Genomic DNA, 14308 nt, shown 5'->3' on the forward strand with positions numbered 1-14308 from the left:
ACAACTTAGAGAAGTCAGTAAAGTTTCAAAAGTTCATCTTTTATCCCTACAAATGAAGAGGTTGTTTTCTTCTTCCCTCTTTCTCTCTCTTCCCTCCCCTCCTTCCCCTACCCAAATATCTTAGCACAAGGCTGCTTTCTTTACATTCCCCTTTGTTCAGGAGCCATCGAGACCTGATCCAAGGTCTGATGGAATGGATGAAAAAAAACAGGACTTCAGGATCTTCCTCTTCATCATTTGGATGAACACAGGCAGCTGCAGCAGCCCTTGAGAGCAGAGACAATTGCAGGAAATTGGCAGCACATGGAGCTCATGCGGAACTCCGTGGAGAAGCGCCCAAACTTCGAGAGGCAGATTGTCACTGAGAAATCACAGATGAACCAGCTCAAACCAGAATTTTGAAGTGTTTTTCTCTTCTTTAGAGCTGTATTTTACTCTACCTGAGCCAGACCAAAGAGAGAGAGGGATTTCTGAGAGAGCTGATGTGAAGGATGCGCTGAAAAATGGTATTGGCCTAATTTTGGAACTTGAAATAGAACCCAGATGAATCTGTAAAATTTCAGTCCTAGGGGCAAAGTTAAATGTGATAAAATGTGCACAACTACCAAACCTCATTACTTCCTCCATATGTTTTCCTTAGATGTCCCAGCTACTGGCTTGAAATTGCTGGGAGCTTCCATCTTGAGGATTGTTTGGGTAACAAAAGGCTGAGAAGAGAAATATGAAGACTTCTTTAAAACTGAGAGAATATGTGAGGCAGGTTAGGATAATGTCCTGGTTCCTGTGTCAAATAGGGTTTCAGCTTTCTGATGTTGAAAAACATCAGACAGAAGAGGTCAGAACAGTGTACTAAAAATCAGAATAATTTTCTCATAAAACACAAAGGATTTAATGAAAACCAAGTAATATGATTTATAGGAATGAGTCACTGAGTTGTAAGAATTTAACAAGGAAAATATTACCAAGTACCAATAAAATGAAAAAAAAATCTTTCTTAACAAAACTATTAATATTTTGGGAAACAGAACTCCACAATTACTAAGAAGACATAAAAGTTGTAGGAAAAGTCTTCTTGTAGGAAAATTTAGGAAGCTCCCACATTACCCATTGAATCACAGAATGGTTTGAGTTGGAAGGGACCTTAAACATCATCTGGATTCCACCCCATGCCATGGGACAGGATATCACCCACAAGGTGGGGAGATCAATTAATAACTGGATTATTAAAAGCAGTCACATTTGAATAAATGCTTGTGTATTAAAGAAGCTCCTGGCTTCATGGTTATCTTTCCCTTGCAGAGCCCCTTTGGGAAGAGGCTGTCACGTGAGTTGGATAGTAACTGGCTCTTGGGTGTAAAAAGTATTTCATGACATTTTATGAGCCATGTCTCAGATTTCCATTGGAATTTAAGACCCAGATGCTTTTGGCTCAATTGCAATAAAAAGCAACGTGCATTTTGTGTCTGTTGCTGGCAATCAAACTTGAGGTCAAGCTCACCTGACGGACTTTTGCAGGTGGGAAATGAAAAAGAAAAACCAGCCCGTAAAAGTCTAGCTGCAGCATGGATTGAGTGCATAGTGCACAGGTTAAACAGGTGGACCTGCCCAGTTTAACATAAAAAATTATTTAGTTTGACTAAAATTTGAGAACCACTACAGCCTAATCCAATTTAAAAGGAAAAAAAATAAAAAAAGAAGAAGAAGCAGGCTCTTATGACTGCATCTGTTTAAAAAACTGAGTTTAAAACTCCAGAATTCTGACTAAGGAGAGACTAAAGTTTCTTTGCTCAGGCCATTGATGATGAGAAATTGTCATTTTTTGGATCAGCAATGTTCTTACCCCAACTTATTGCTCCTTCAGCTTACGTCAAAGTCTTTAACTGCTGCAGGAGCAGTTCTGGGAAACATCCACACTGATGGGAGCCTTCCATATGTACGCACCATCCTTAAATGCTCCTTTTTCCTTTCCCATCAGGCTTATTTAGAGACAAGTGGCATTTTAGCTGTCTTTTCTAGCAGCCCCTCTGTGTCAAAGTTTTCCGACGTGTCGCATTTTCTGTTTATTGGTCCAAAAAAATAAAATAAAAGTAGTTTTGTTAGAGCTCAGTGAAACAGCAGTTGAGGTGTTGGAGATTCCTGGGTTTAGTTCTCTCAGCAAGCTCAGGGAGGGAGAGAAGTGCTGTGATTTCAGCTCTGTGCTGAATGAATGCTGGGCCCTCATTCACGAACACAACTGAAAAAACCTCCAATCAAAGTCTTTTAGACTCTCCAAATATGATTATTTCATACAATATGTCAAATATATTCAGACAGCAAAAAATAAGGGCCACAAAGAAAGATGGATTTTTACTCTATTGCTCATGGGAAAACCCACCAGGCTGTGTTCCTTTCAGTGGATAGGGAATTTCATTGTGAACTCTCCTCCATATATTGGAAGAAATAAGTCCATAAACTTTTGTGTTGATTATAGATTGCAACTGGAGAGGCAAAAAAAGTAGAGCCCTGTCATAATAGTATATCAGAACTTCACAAGATGGATGGGACTTGACCCTAATATTTATAATATATACTAGACTGAGGTGTGCCTTGTAAGACAATTGACTTTCTAAACCTGCTTTAGGTCAAGTAATGCACTTTTTTTCTATATTTATTGATTCATAAACTGTTTAGGAAAGAGGAACCTCTTCTTCCCTTCTTGGTAGAAGATGTAGTTGGAATTAGGACCTTTAGAACTAAAAGTTCCAAATTTTCAGTTAATCAGAATTTTGTAGACACTGACCTGGAGCGAAGACCACATACAGTTCTTCCTGATTTTTTCAGCTAACTCTAAAAAAAATCTATAGTTTGTTTCTGCATGGATTCAATATTGAGTATTTCTCATCTATTAATACACAGTGAGTGACTTATAAAATCTCAATATCCCATTTTATATGCTAATCATGCTTGATTAGAAATGATTAAACCTGTCTGGCTCTAACAATTATTTCGGGGGGTGTGGGGGGTTAAAGATCAACTCTAAAGAGTAGTGACAGATTATAAACATTTAAGATGGTTGAGGGCTCTCAGACCACCCTTTGCCCCTCTGCCCAAGATAGGAGATACTGGCAGTATAATCTAAAAAAAAAAGCAAAAGCCCAGGAAAAGATCTCTCAGCAAGCTCACACTTGGTCTCTGATGGAGGGCAAATGTGCCATGTTCAGGGTGGAGAGACCCTAAATGGTATTTCCTCAGACACAAAAAACAAACTCTGAGATCTGATGTACTCAGGAGATGCCTTGAAGAGCAGATAAAAGGGGGACAAAGGAAAACCTTCCTGCCTGAGCCTGAGCACAACATCTACATCTAGAAACAAACCCGGGAGATATTTGGTGGTGGTGCTAAACTGACACTTGGACTTGATCCCAAGGGTCTTTTCCAACCTTAATGATTCCATGATTTTGTGGCTCCGTGTGGTAAAATTCTGTCCAGGGAGTCCTACCAGAGAGAAGAGATTTGTCTTCTTTTTTTTGGAGATGGCTCTGCATATATTTCTTCCTTGAACTACTTCGTTTTCCCACAAGACTTCCACAAAACAAAAGGAACTGATGAGCTTTTAATTTTTTTCCCCCTGTTTCATACAACAGGTGTTTGCCACTGTTGTATTGGTGGCATTTTAGAAATGTTAGTCTATCCATTTTTGGGTAGATTTTCCCCATGTTTTTCAATAGAATGAGAACATAACACACCACAAACCTTGGGGAGAGAGGAGAGCAGCATTTCAAAATTGTGCCAAAACTTGCTTTTGTAGGAAAAAGGTAAAAAAATGAGAAGGATTCTTTCTTTATGACAAACAAGCAAACAAACAAATTAAAGCCTATTTTTATAGAAAGTGTTAGAAATGAAACAGCTATTGCCATGAGAACCACGAGTGGCTTATTTCTGCCATCCCATGTTAGCTCCTTCCTGTGATCTCTCTCCTCACAGGTTGAATCACCTATTTCTTGTCTCCCACCTACAACTCTTTTCTCCCACAGCCTTTTGGGGGCCTCCTGTGACTAGAAACTCTTCAAAGAGGCAGCTCCTTAGCAATTTATCTGCTCCCCTCAGTATGCCAACATTAAGGAGGAAAAGGGATCTAAGAAGCCACAGTTGAGTTTATTTAATCTTAATCTTCTGAGCCTGAAGCCTCAGCCGGTGGAGCTGGTGCCCTGAGGCTGACAGCAAACACCAAGCAGGAGCCTATTGTTTGCTGAATGTATCCATCAGGAGATTATTGTGCTTGGCCAAGTTGCTTCACTTTCTCTTTGCTGAAAGTATAAGCCCAGGAATCCTCTGCTCCACTCGAGAGGCATTCTGTGTTTAGTTAAGCAAACATTCCTGTAATTGCAGGATTAGTTCTGGAGGGGGATGCTGCTCAGATGGATGAGGATGAGTGCTGCTCTGGAGAAATGGCATTTGTTACCAGACATGTTTCTATTGCTGATATTTTATTTTATTTAATTTTTTAGCAATCATTGCCCACTTTCCCATTCATATTCCATAGCCCACTGGAGATTGCATGTCATACAAAGAGAGGCCTGAGCCCCCCTGCACTCTGTCATCAAGTGCAATTCCCTCTTAGGTCAATACTGTGCTGAGAGCAAAAATCAATATCTTATTCTCTTAATCTACAGCAGAACAGAGACAAATTTCTTTTCCCTGTCCAAGAGCTCCTTATTGATCCGAATTCCCAGTGCCAGTCCACTTATTTCACATGCCTTGTTCAGAAGCTGTTTTCAAGGAAAGTCCTTTCTTGTGCTAACCTACTGTAGTGATAAAAACAACATAAGTGGAGGGAAAAACCTGCCTTGAAACTGGGTGATCTTTGTTGGGGATCTTTGGATTGAATTGAAGCCATTATCATGGAGAGCATCTGGGTGTATCCCTGCTGTGCAATATCCAGGATGGGAATATGAGGATGGTGAGAGGACAGCCTTGCTGGTGAGTCAGTCTGCCTCAGCTCATCCACCTGGTGACTCTTGGAGAGATTTTCACACTGACTGCATATAGGAATGAGCCTTTTGTTGACAGAGTGACAAAACTGTCCTTTGTCTCCTTAAAAAGGAAATAAGCTCAGAAGTTTCTCTCCTCAGTTAGGTGAAAAAACATCTCATAGGACTTATAGGACTTCACCTCGAACTTAAAGATAGCTAATTAGACAGAAGCCAAAAAGTTCTTCTTGAGCAATTTACTAGAAAAAGAAGAGAACAAAAAAATTTATCGCTTTTGTGAGTGTTTTACTAGGAGCAAGAATCCCTTGCCCTGGCTCGTTTTTTCTTTGTAAAGAGTTTTGTTATTTTGCTTTTTATTAAAACCTTTTTGTTTCCAGCACTACTATAGAAGCCATCCTGCTAACTTTATGCCTTCTAAGGTAGCTGAGCTGTCTTGGGTGTGAAATAGATCTCCGAGAACTTGTGAGACCTGTCTCAAGGAGACTCATATTTCAACTGCAGTGTGATGGACTTACCTTGTTCATAGGAAGTTGCCTTAGGTATTTCTGTATCCTCTCTTCTTAGGCTAAGAGGTAGGAACATGAATCCTGGCAGGGAAATTCCCTATTCTCACCTTTCCAGTCCTCATCTCATTCTTCCACCAACAATCCTGCAGCCACACTCTTTCCAAAGAGGGATGTGAAGTGGTTTGAAGGGGCAGGTATCGCTTTTATTTCCTGATCTCCCTTTCCCTAATCGGTGCAATACTTTGGTGAGTGGAGACTGAGGAGAGCTTGATGAGCTGTGGTGCCTGCAGGGTTTCATTCCCACTTCCAACAGAAAAGAGGTCTCAGGCAGCTTTGGAATGGCAGGACAGGAAAGCAGTTCCCAGAGGATGTTGGTAGAGGTGTGCAGATCTGCAACTTGACCTTGCAGATCTTTTTCAACCGGAACAATTCTATGATTTTGTGATTTGATTTGATGATGTTAAACCTTTGCCTTTTTTTTTTTTTTTTCATATTGTATAAAATCCCAGCATCACAGAACAGGTTGGATTGAGCAAGATCTCTGCCTGTTGAGTGCTCCACCCTTGCTCTTGCTTTCAGATCGAAGCACACCATATTCCTTGCACCTTTCCTTGTAGTTTTCTATTCTCCACCATGTTCATCACCCTTCCTTGCACTGGAGAGCCCCAAACTGGGCACAGCACTGACAAATGCCAAATACAAGGCATCATCATAGAAAACACAGCCTAAATTATTTGGTGATGAGACAAGAATTCATTCTGTCCTCTGTCTAAACCACTTTCCCAGAAGATTAATACATCAAGAGCACTAACACATCAAGAGCATTAATATATCAAGTGTATTAATGCATTTAAAACTGATAGGCCGTGCTCAGATCTTATTTTAACAAAAAAAAAAAAAAAAAAAAGAGAAGCAGCAAGTCCAACACTCAAAGTTGGCAGGGAAATGAAGAGCAGCATTAGCCCAAGCTCATCTCTGAAGTAAAGAGATGCTCCAGCCCTAAGTGTGCACAATGTGAAAAGCAGGAACTCCCTGGAAGTGAAATTATCTTGATAAACAAGGGACTGAATTATATTAAATCACTCACAGGTGACAGATGCAGAGTCTCAGCAGATTTTGGATCCAAACTCATCACAAAAAGTTCACAAAAGGCTTGACAGCCTTGCTGAAGCCCACACCAGTGACACCAGTAATTCTCAACAAGTGGGAAATGTCCATTGTCAGGAAGTAAATTGAATACAGCAATAATTTCTGCAAAGCACAAATGGATGCCTGTGGGGTATGGATTTATATGGAGCTGTCTTTAAGGCATTACCCTCATGTTTTTTTCTTCTGTTTGGGAAGAGGTCGTGGTTAGATGGGATTTTGGGAACAGATTCCTGGCTGTGAGGGTGGGAGGCCCTGGCACAGGGTGCCCAGAGAAGCCATGGCTGCCTCTGGATCCCTGGCAGTGTCCAAGACCAGGCTGGATGGGGCTTGGAGCAACCTGGAATAGTGGAAGGTGTCCCTGCCCATGGCAGGGAGTGGAACTGGGTGGTTTTTGTTGCCCCTTCCAACCTAAACTGTTCCATGACTCCATGATCATAAACCTTGGATGACTCTTTAAGTATGCACAGTGGAGCCAAACCAAGCAACATGAGGAATTTGTGCTCAGCTGTTCATGCAGAGCCATTTACACCAAGACAACATGTTAATTTTTTTTTTTTTTCAAGAAAACTGCAGCTGTACTTCACATAAGCAGGTAGGAATGTGCAGGATGGGGTTTTCACGGTGACAGTGAAAATATTTCACTTTTCTGTATGGAGATCCTGAAATCCTTTAAACGTATTGATAAACAAGATTTCAGATGGATAAGTCAGAAACCACATTATTTTGATTTCAGAGCTAAAGATGCTACAGCACAAAGGCATTAAATATTAGCCAGTATCTATTTCCAGAGACAAGCTGGAAATAGATTAAAAATGTCCAAACATCAAGCAAGGTTTTATGCCCTAGCATAATTTTAATTTCCAATGCCTTTATGTACTGAATTTTATAAGGGCTTATTTTGATTAAAAATTCTATTAAATTAAACTGTTGTGGATAAATACTGGGTGTTTTTGTTGACTTCCTAGGTAATACTTTTTAAACATTTTTGTTTCACATTGCACTGTTCTAATTGTTTTTCCTTATTCAGTACATAAAATGTTTGTGAATTATTCAGTGGAATTTTTTTATTCTTCATTAACCATGCTTGGGACTGGGCTTTCTACCTTTCAGCTGATTCTTTCAAAGGGAAATGCCTGAAACTGGGCAGTGAAATCCATATTGAATCACATAATACAGCGTTACAATTTGAAAATGTTTGCTTTAGGTACCATTTAAACCTCCTTGCCAGTTTCCCATTTATTGACACCTTTCTAAATCAGATTCTCTTTGGTTAGCAGGGACTAGGAGTAGAAGCTCTGCTGGAAAACATCTTTCAGCTTTCCAATATCATATTTTCCCCTTGGAATGCTATGGAAATTCCAAATGCTTGGTAGGGATTAAGGTGAAATCAGTGACCTACATGAGACATGACTAATTTTTAAAGGTATTTATTAATATTAATAAATCATTGAACTAAATAATGCAAGGTATTAATGTTTTTGCTGAGTTTCTTGTTCTTATATCTCTCTTTTTGGTTGAATACCAGCAATAAAAATTACATTACTGTAATGTAATATAGATTCCCTCTGCAGCTGTCACACATCCAAAGGTGTTCCATGGGAAAAGCTTTAGGATTAAACAACCCTTCCCTGCAAGTAGGGGCCCATCCATCTCCAGTGACCCCACAAATCCTGGTGCTGACTTTGGCACTGAATTTTGCAGTAACAGCACCCTTTGATGAAAGTTTCAGTGAGCTGTGGTTGGCCAGGGGCACCTGAATCCCACATGGATTGATAGAATCCCAGAACTGGTCAGGCTGGAAAAGCCTTTTCCTGGACCCTACAAATCTTCCCACAGACTATGGAATCCACTCCAGGGCACTAGCCTTGCTTTTTAAGTTGCCAGATGTCTCCAGTGGCTCGGGAGATTGGAAATATCCTCAGCACTCCAGGGTGAGCACAGTGACTAGAATCTCCTTTTCCCCCTCTGGAAATGAAGCTTCCTCCCAAAGGAAGTGCAGACAATTGTGCAGTGTACTGAGTTCTGAAAAATAAGTGAAAAAAAAAGTGTAAGGACAAGAATTCAGTGAGTTTGGCATTGAAATCAGACTGACTGCTGCTTTCACATCAAGGTGAATTGTGCTGAATGCCTGTCATGTTTGAACACAGTTATAATACAATTTTTTTAATCTCTATTTTGACAGTTAAAGTGTCTGCTTAATGCTACACTGATGGTAATTAAGCTAATTACTGTTGGGTGTCAATGGCTTGCACTGCAAAATCAAAATCCCCATTCCAGAGAATTCACAACATCCATTGATTTGTCCCTGAGTTTTCAGAGGGGAAAGTGATGCTGCCTTGGAGAGTAGTGCTGGTATTTATCCTGACAGTGAAGAACTATTCTTGGAAATCCCAGTCTGAACTCCAAGGTTGGTGCAGATTATTTGGGGTTCTGAATACATTATTTAATCTACCTCATGTGCTCAAGTTGAAGTGGACAGGCTGCAGGCAGAGAAGTAATTTCATTTCCCCAAGACTATCCTGAATAAATTAGAAATTCAGGCTGGGCCCTGTTGATTGCAAAAAGGTCTCAAAACCAAACCCTTATGTCCATGCTCAGCAATCAGAGATTTCACTCGTGAGTATTACACTGCATTGCAGGTCACAGCACAAATTTAATTAAATCCTGATAAAATCGATTTGCAGCTCTTCTACTGCTGAAGTTTAGAAGAGAAAACTACGGAGACAGGCGCCCAGCTGGAAAAAGTTCTCAAGTATAAAATTACAACTGCATTTTTAAATGTTCTTCTGATTTGGGATGTGGGAAATGTTGATGGGCTGATCCCAGACTGTGCAGGACAGGGGAGTTCTGCTGACAGCAGTGGAATTGTGTTCCCTTCTACCAGCTGAGGTCCACCCTTTCCTCACACACATCAAGCAGAATTTGGGTTTTTTTGGAAAACAGCACTGACTACACACTTTAACCCCAGCACCCAACCTCCTCCTTGTTTGCTATATTAAAATTCAACACAATTTGAGGTGATCCAACATTGTTTCTGTCTCCAGTGGCAACGTGACATCCTTGGGACATCCAAGAATTATCTCACTGGCATAAGGCACCCACCATTTACATTACAGGAAGTCTTGTGCCCACAATTAGGATTTGAAAGGACAATATTTAATTTCAAGGGGAACTGGACAACCTTTCAAACCAAGGCTCTCAGCACAGCTGGGATGCAGGAGACATTAAGAGATGGTTTCTGGAGCAGGGAACAGGCACTCAGGCCATCCATCTGTAACAGCACCTGGCTGGGACATTTGAGTTCCTGGTCTTGCTCCAGTCTGGTTTCAGAAGGGACCAACTGGATATTCTGGAGCAAGAACCATGGCTATTGCCAGCCCCAGTGGCAGAGAGCACCCAAACTGTCATTTAATGCTGGCTGAGCATCCCAGGGAGATCCTTTCTAACCCACCTGCAGCTGGAAGTGGGCACCCCTCATTTTAAGGAAGTGCTCCACCTCCTACAAGTGATGCATCCCATCTGTAGCACCTTGCCTGTGCTTATTTTCCTTTTTGTTCATTACCTGGTGCTCTGCTCTGCTCTGCCTGGTCCCCACTCAGGCAGAGCATCATCCTTTCCTCCTCGAAGGAGAATATTTGGCATGTGCTTCGTGCATCCCCACTCCCGTCTCGCCTCCCACCGGGAATGCTGACGGAGAGCCCAGCGGTGCCTCTGAGCCCTGACAGCAGGTACAAATCTAAGGATGCACATCGGAGCCGCAGCTCCCCAGCCTCAGATGTTTCCATGACATCCAAAAGGTTTCCGGACATGCTTCTACCACCCTCTTGTGTCAGCTGGCTGTAAGAACAGGATTTATTCAGTGTTGCTCTTGTTCTGCATTTGGTGGTGTCCCAATTGATGTCTAAGGTCAATCTTCCTCCTGGGCATCATTCACAGAGCACAAAGGAGTGGAAAAGAGGATAAACTCTCTGGGAGGGTGGGGTTTTTCAGTAATTTTTCTGCAGGCAGGGGTTTGATCAGTAAGTGAAGCAAATTTCTATTTTTCTTTTTTTTTTTTACTTTTCCATTTCGGAAGCCTGCATTAACATTATGATAAAATTGATTCAACTCACAAAAATGACACATGACCCAGGAAGAAACATCCATTGGAATATGCAAGCTGTAAAAACATTTATTTAACATCACTCTGTAAATTATGCACAAGGTATTAATTCACAACCCTTTTTCATGATAGGGTCTCCAAGGTTTGATGGATGGTGTTTCATGGGATCTAAGGAGCTTTTCCAGTTCTCCTCACTTCTCCTGCGGTGGGCAGGCTGCCCGATCATTCTCTTCCTTTGGTTTGCACTTTTCCTGGGTAAGGAAGTGATCTTTCAAATAATTATCTATTCTGATAGTGCCAGCATAATTTCTTCTTATTGATTTTTTCTTTTTAACTCCGGTTCTCGTAGGTTGAGGCTTTCTAGGGCCACCCAACAGATTGACAGCTTTGAAAGATCAAAGCTGAATACACCCTTTACCTCTCTGTCATCTTAAATGAAATTTTAAGCTCACCTTTACAAGGCTTTACAAATGATGGCAGATTTTTTTTCCCTGCTTTGCCTGCATTGCAATCCCCAGCTCTGTAAAATGACCAGGAGAAGATCAGTCTGGGATGGCAGATGGTGAAATTACAGGGGGAAGGGAGGACAAGGAAAGATCTCACACATATTTTTAAGGCAGATTGTTGAAATCCACAGTTTCCCTGCACTGTTATGATGGTGATGTTATAATGGTAAAGCCTCTGAGCTCCTGTTATAAATCAGACCCCATTAGAACTAATTCCACTTCGAAATTTTCCAACCGGGAAAGTGGGAAATGGGAAAACCCTGGTAAAAATGCCCTTAGCTCCAATCTGTGCTGCTGTGCTGTCACAAAAATATTTTCCCACCTCCTCAGCCCTGTGCTCTTGCTCAAAGTGCTGTGGGGGTGTCAGGACTGGGGTGCAAAACCCAGGGAACCTGGGGGTTCAGCAGGAAAGAGCCTTTCATGTTTTGTTTGTAGAGAGCTGAGAACACTGCTGGTTGCATCTAGATTAAAAAAAAAAAAAGTAAATCTCAGGACTGAAATATTGGTATGGGTGTTTTTATTGAGGCCTGGCAGTGAAAAAAAAAGGGTATTTTCAGCTGGCTGGGAGCTTGGTGCAGAACTCTGAATTGCATACGCACACATCTACACGCATACAAGTAAAAAGTTAGGTGGTAAAAATTCAGATGAAATTAATATCCCATGGCATTGCTGTTGCTGCTGTTGCTGTGGTAACCAAGCATGACAATGTGTCAGACAAGTTAATTTTAGAGAAAGTAAACTGTTTTTTAAAACTGTTGGAGAAACAGATGGATTTTGTCTTAGAATGGACCCTTGAATGTTTGGTCTTTGGAAACAGAGGCAGACCAAATAAATACACATTCACATCCCAATAGCTTGCTGAACGGAAAAGGCTTTCCAGCTGTTTTGGGACCATCTTTATTAAATATATCTCACTTGCTAAAGTATTTTCGTGCACCTCCCTGAACTGATGTGTGGGCCAGTTGAGAAGAATATTTGATTTCTTTTTGCTGTATTTCTGCTGGGTTGCTTGGCCTCCATTCTAAGCACCCTTTGTGAGAGCTTCAAACCTCCCTATTTCTCCCCATTTTTATTTTTCTCTGTAAAGAACATTTATTTAAACATATAGTGAGTTTCTTTCTTGGTGTCTGCTCCTCTGCTGTTAATTTAATATCATCCAGCCTACTTCCACCAGACTATCCTGAATTTTCAAAGAAAATGTGCCGCACAGAACGCAAGATAACTCTTTTGGGGATCTGGGTATGATGACTAAAATGAATTAATCACTGGACTAGAAAATGATGGTTGCTAAGGCACCAGTGGTCACAACCTGATTATGTGCAGGATAAATAGAGGACAGGCCTAAGCAGCAATATTTTCACTTAGTCATTCAACAGGGTGATTTCCCAGTGCTGAAGAAGATGATGAGCCAACAGAGGAAGGAATAAAAAACAGAGGTGGAAAAATCAGATTTGCTTTTAGCATATAGATTCAAAGTCCAAAAAAATCCACCAAGTCAAGATCAAATAGGAATAAACTGAACACTCATCTCAGTGAGAGAAAGAAAAGAAGAAATTGAAAGAAAAAACAACCAAACAAACAAAAACCCAAGCCAAAGTAGAAATGAGGAAAACTTAAAACTTTAAGAAATGAAAATGAAGGGCAACTTCTATGACCAAGCAATTCTGAGATTAACTGACAAGAGAAGCTGATGACAGGAGGGTAAAAGCCATTGCAAGCACTGCTACAGAAAATTTAAAATATATGTAGAGCGAAAGAATTCTTATTAGTAGTAGAAACCTTTGCAGGAGACAGGGGTAACCATTATGAACAATATCACAGAACATCAAGAGTGCTCCCCAAACACTTCCCCCCTGGAAAATTCCAGAAGTCTATTCCGTATTTTTAGTAAGGACAACACTGTTTATAAGTGCTTTATTAAATCAAGGAATAAAGACCCAAACCTGCCAAAGTTTCCCCTTTTCATGATCAGCCAGTCCAGACAACTTTCAGGAGACTTTGATGGATCTGGCTGAGGAGCAGCTGATAAGCTGCTGTGAATGTTAATAAATCATTTCACTGCACTGAAACTCCAGGAGATGGAGGGACAATTTGAGAGATAATATTGAGTGAGGCTGGACACCCTGCATCTGTCACTCCCACACAAAATAATGGCAAACCTTCGATGAGATTCCCTTGGTAAAGGCTGTAAATATAATTAATGCCAATCAAAACTGTGTCTGGAAAATGGACCTTGGCACAGAACCTCAATTTTGTTCTTTATATTACTGTTTTGCCTGGAAAACCTGGTGCTAAATGTAGCAGTCTTTCCTAAAATGCTCACCTTTATATTGCACGGCTTCCCAGCTAAAAACAAAACACTACACCCTCCTGTGGTGTCCCAGCCCTAAGGGGAAGGGAGCAGCCAAGATTTCCACATGCCCACAGTTGAAAAGGAACAACAACAGACAGAGGGTCTGAACAAATTAGAAGTTTTATCAGTAAATCACACATTTGGCATGGAAATTTTTATAGGGTTGTCCCTTATCTTGCAGTATAAACACACAGGGGTGGATTTTGGATAAGGGGAAGAGGAAAGGAAAGGAAAGGAAAGGAAAGGAAAGGAAAGGAAAGGAAAGGAAAGGAAAGGAAAGGAAAGGAAAGGAAAGGAAAGGAAAGGAAAGGAAAGGAAAGGAAAGGAAAGGAAAGGAAAGGAAAGGGAAAAGTATTACAGAAGTAAAACTGAGGTAACCACGACATGTGGAGGTCAGAGTGTGTCATGGCATCGTGGAATGCTTTGGGTTGGAAAGCTCCTCAAAGTTCACCCAGTTCCACCCCCAAAGGAGGGTTCCAACAGTTGCTATAGTTCCAATCCCTAGTGGCTGGAATTAGATGGATTCATTGCAGTTATATGCTATATATACTGCTACTGTTAGACATATATATGCTGTACCATAGTTCTATGCTTTAATTGCAGTCTGACCCCCATACCCCCTGCACTCCTCTCAGCCTGAAGCTCCTCAAGTACAAATATTCTTTTACACCTATTCAGGAACTCCAAAAATTCTGCCTGAATTCAGCAATGATTCTGCAAAA

The sequence above is a fragment of the Motacilla alba genome, chromosome 4 (assembly GCF_015832195.1).
Source record: "Motacilla alba alba isolate MOTALB_02 chromosome 4, Motacilla_alba_V1.0_pri, whole genome shotgun sequence".
Classification (NCBI taxonomy): domain Eukaryota; kingdom Metazoa; phylum Chordata; class Aves; order Passeriformes; family Motacillidae; genus Motacilla; species Motacilla alba.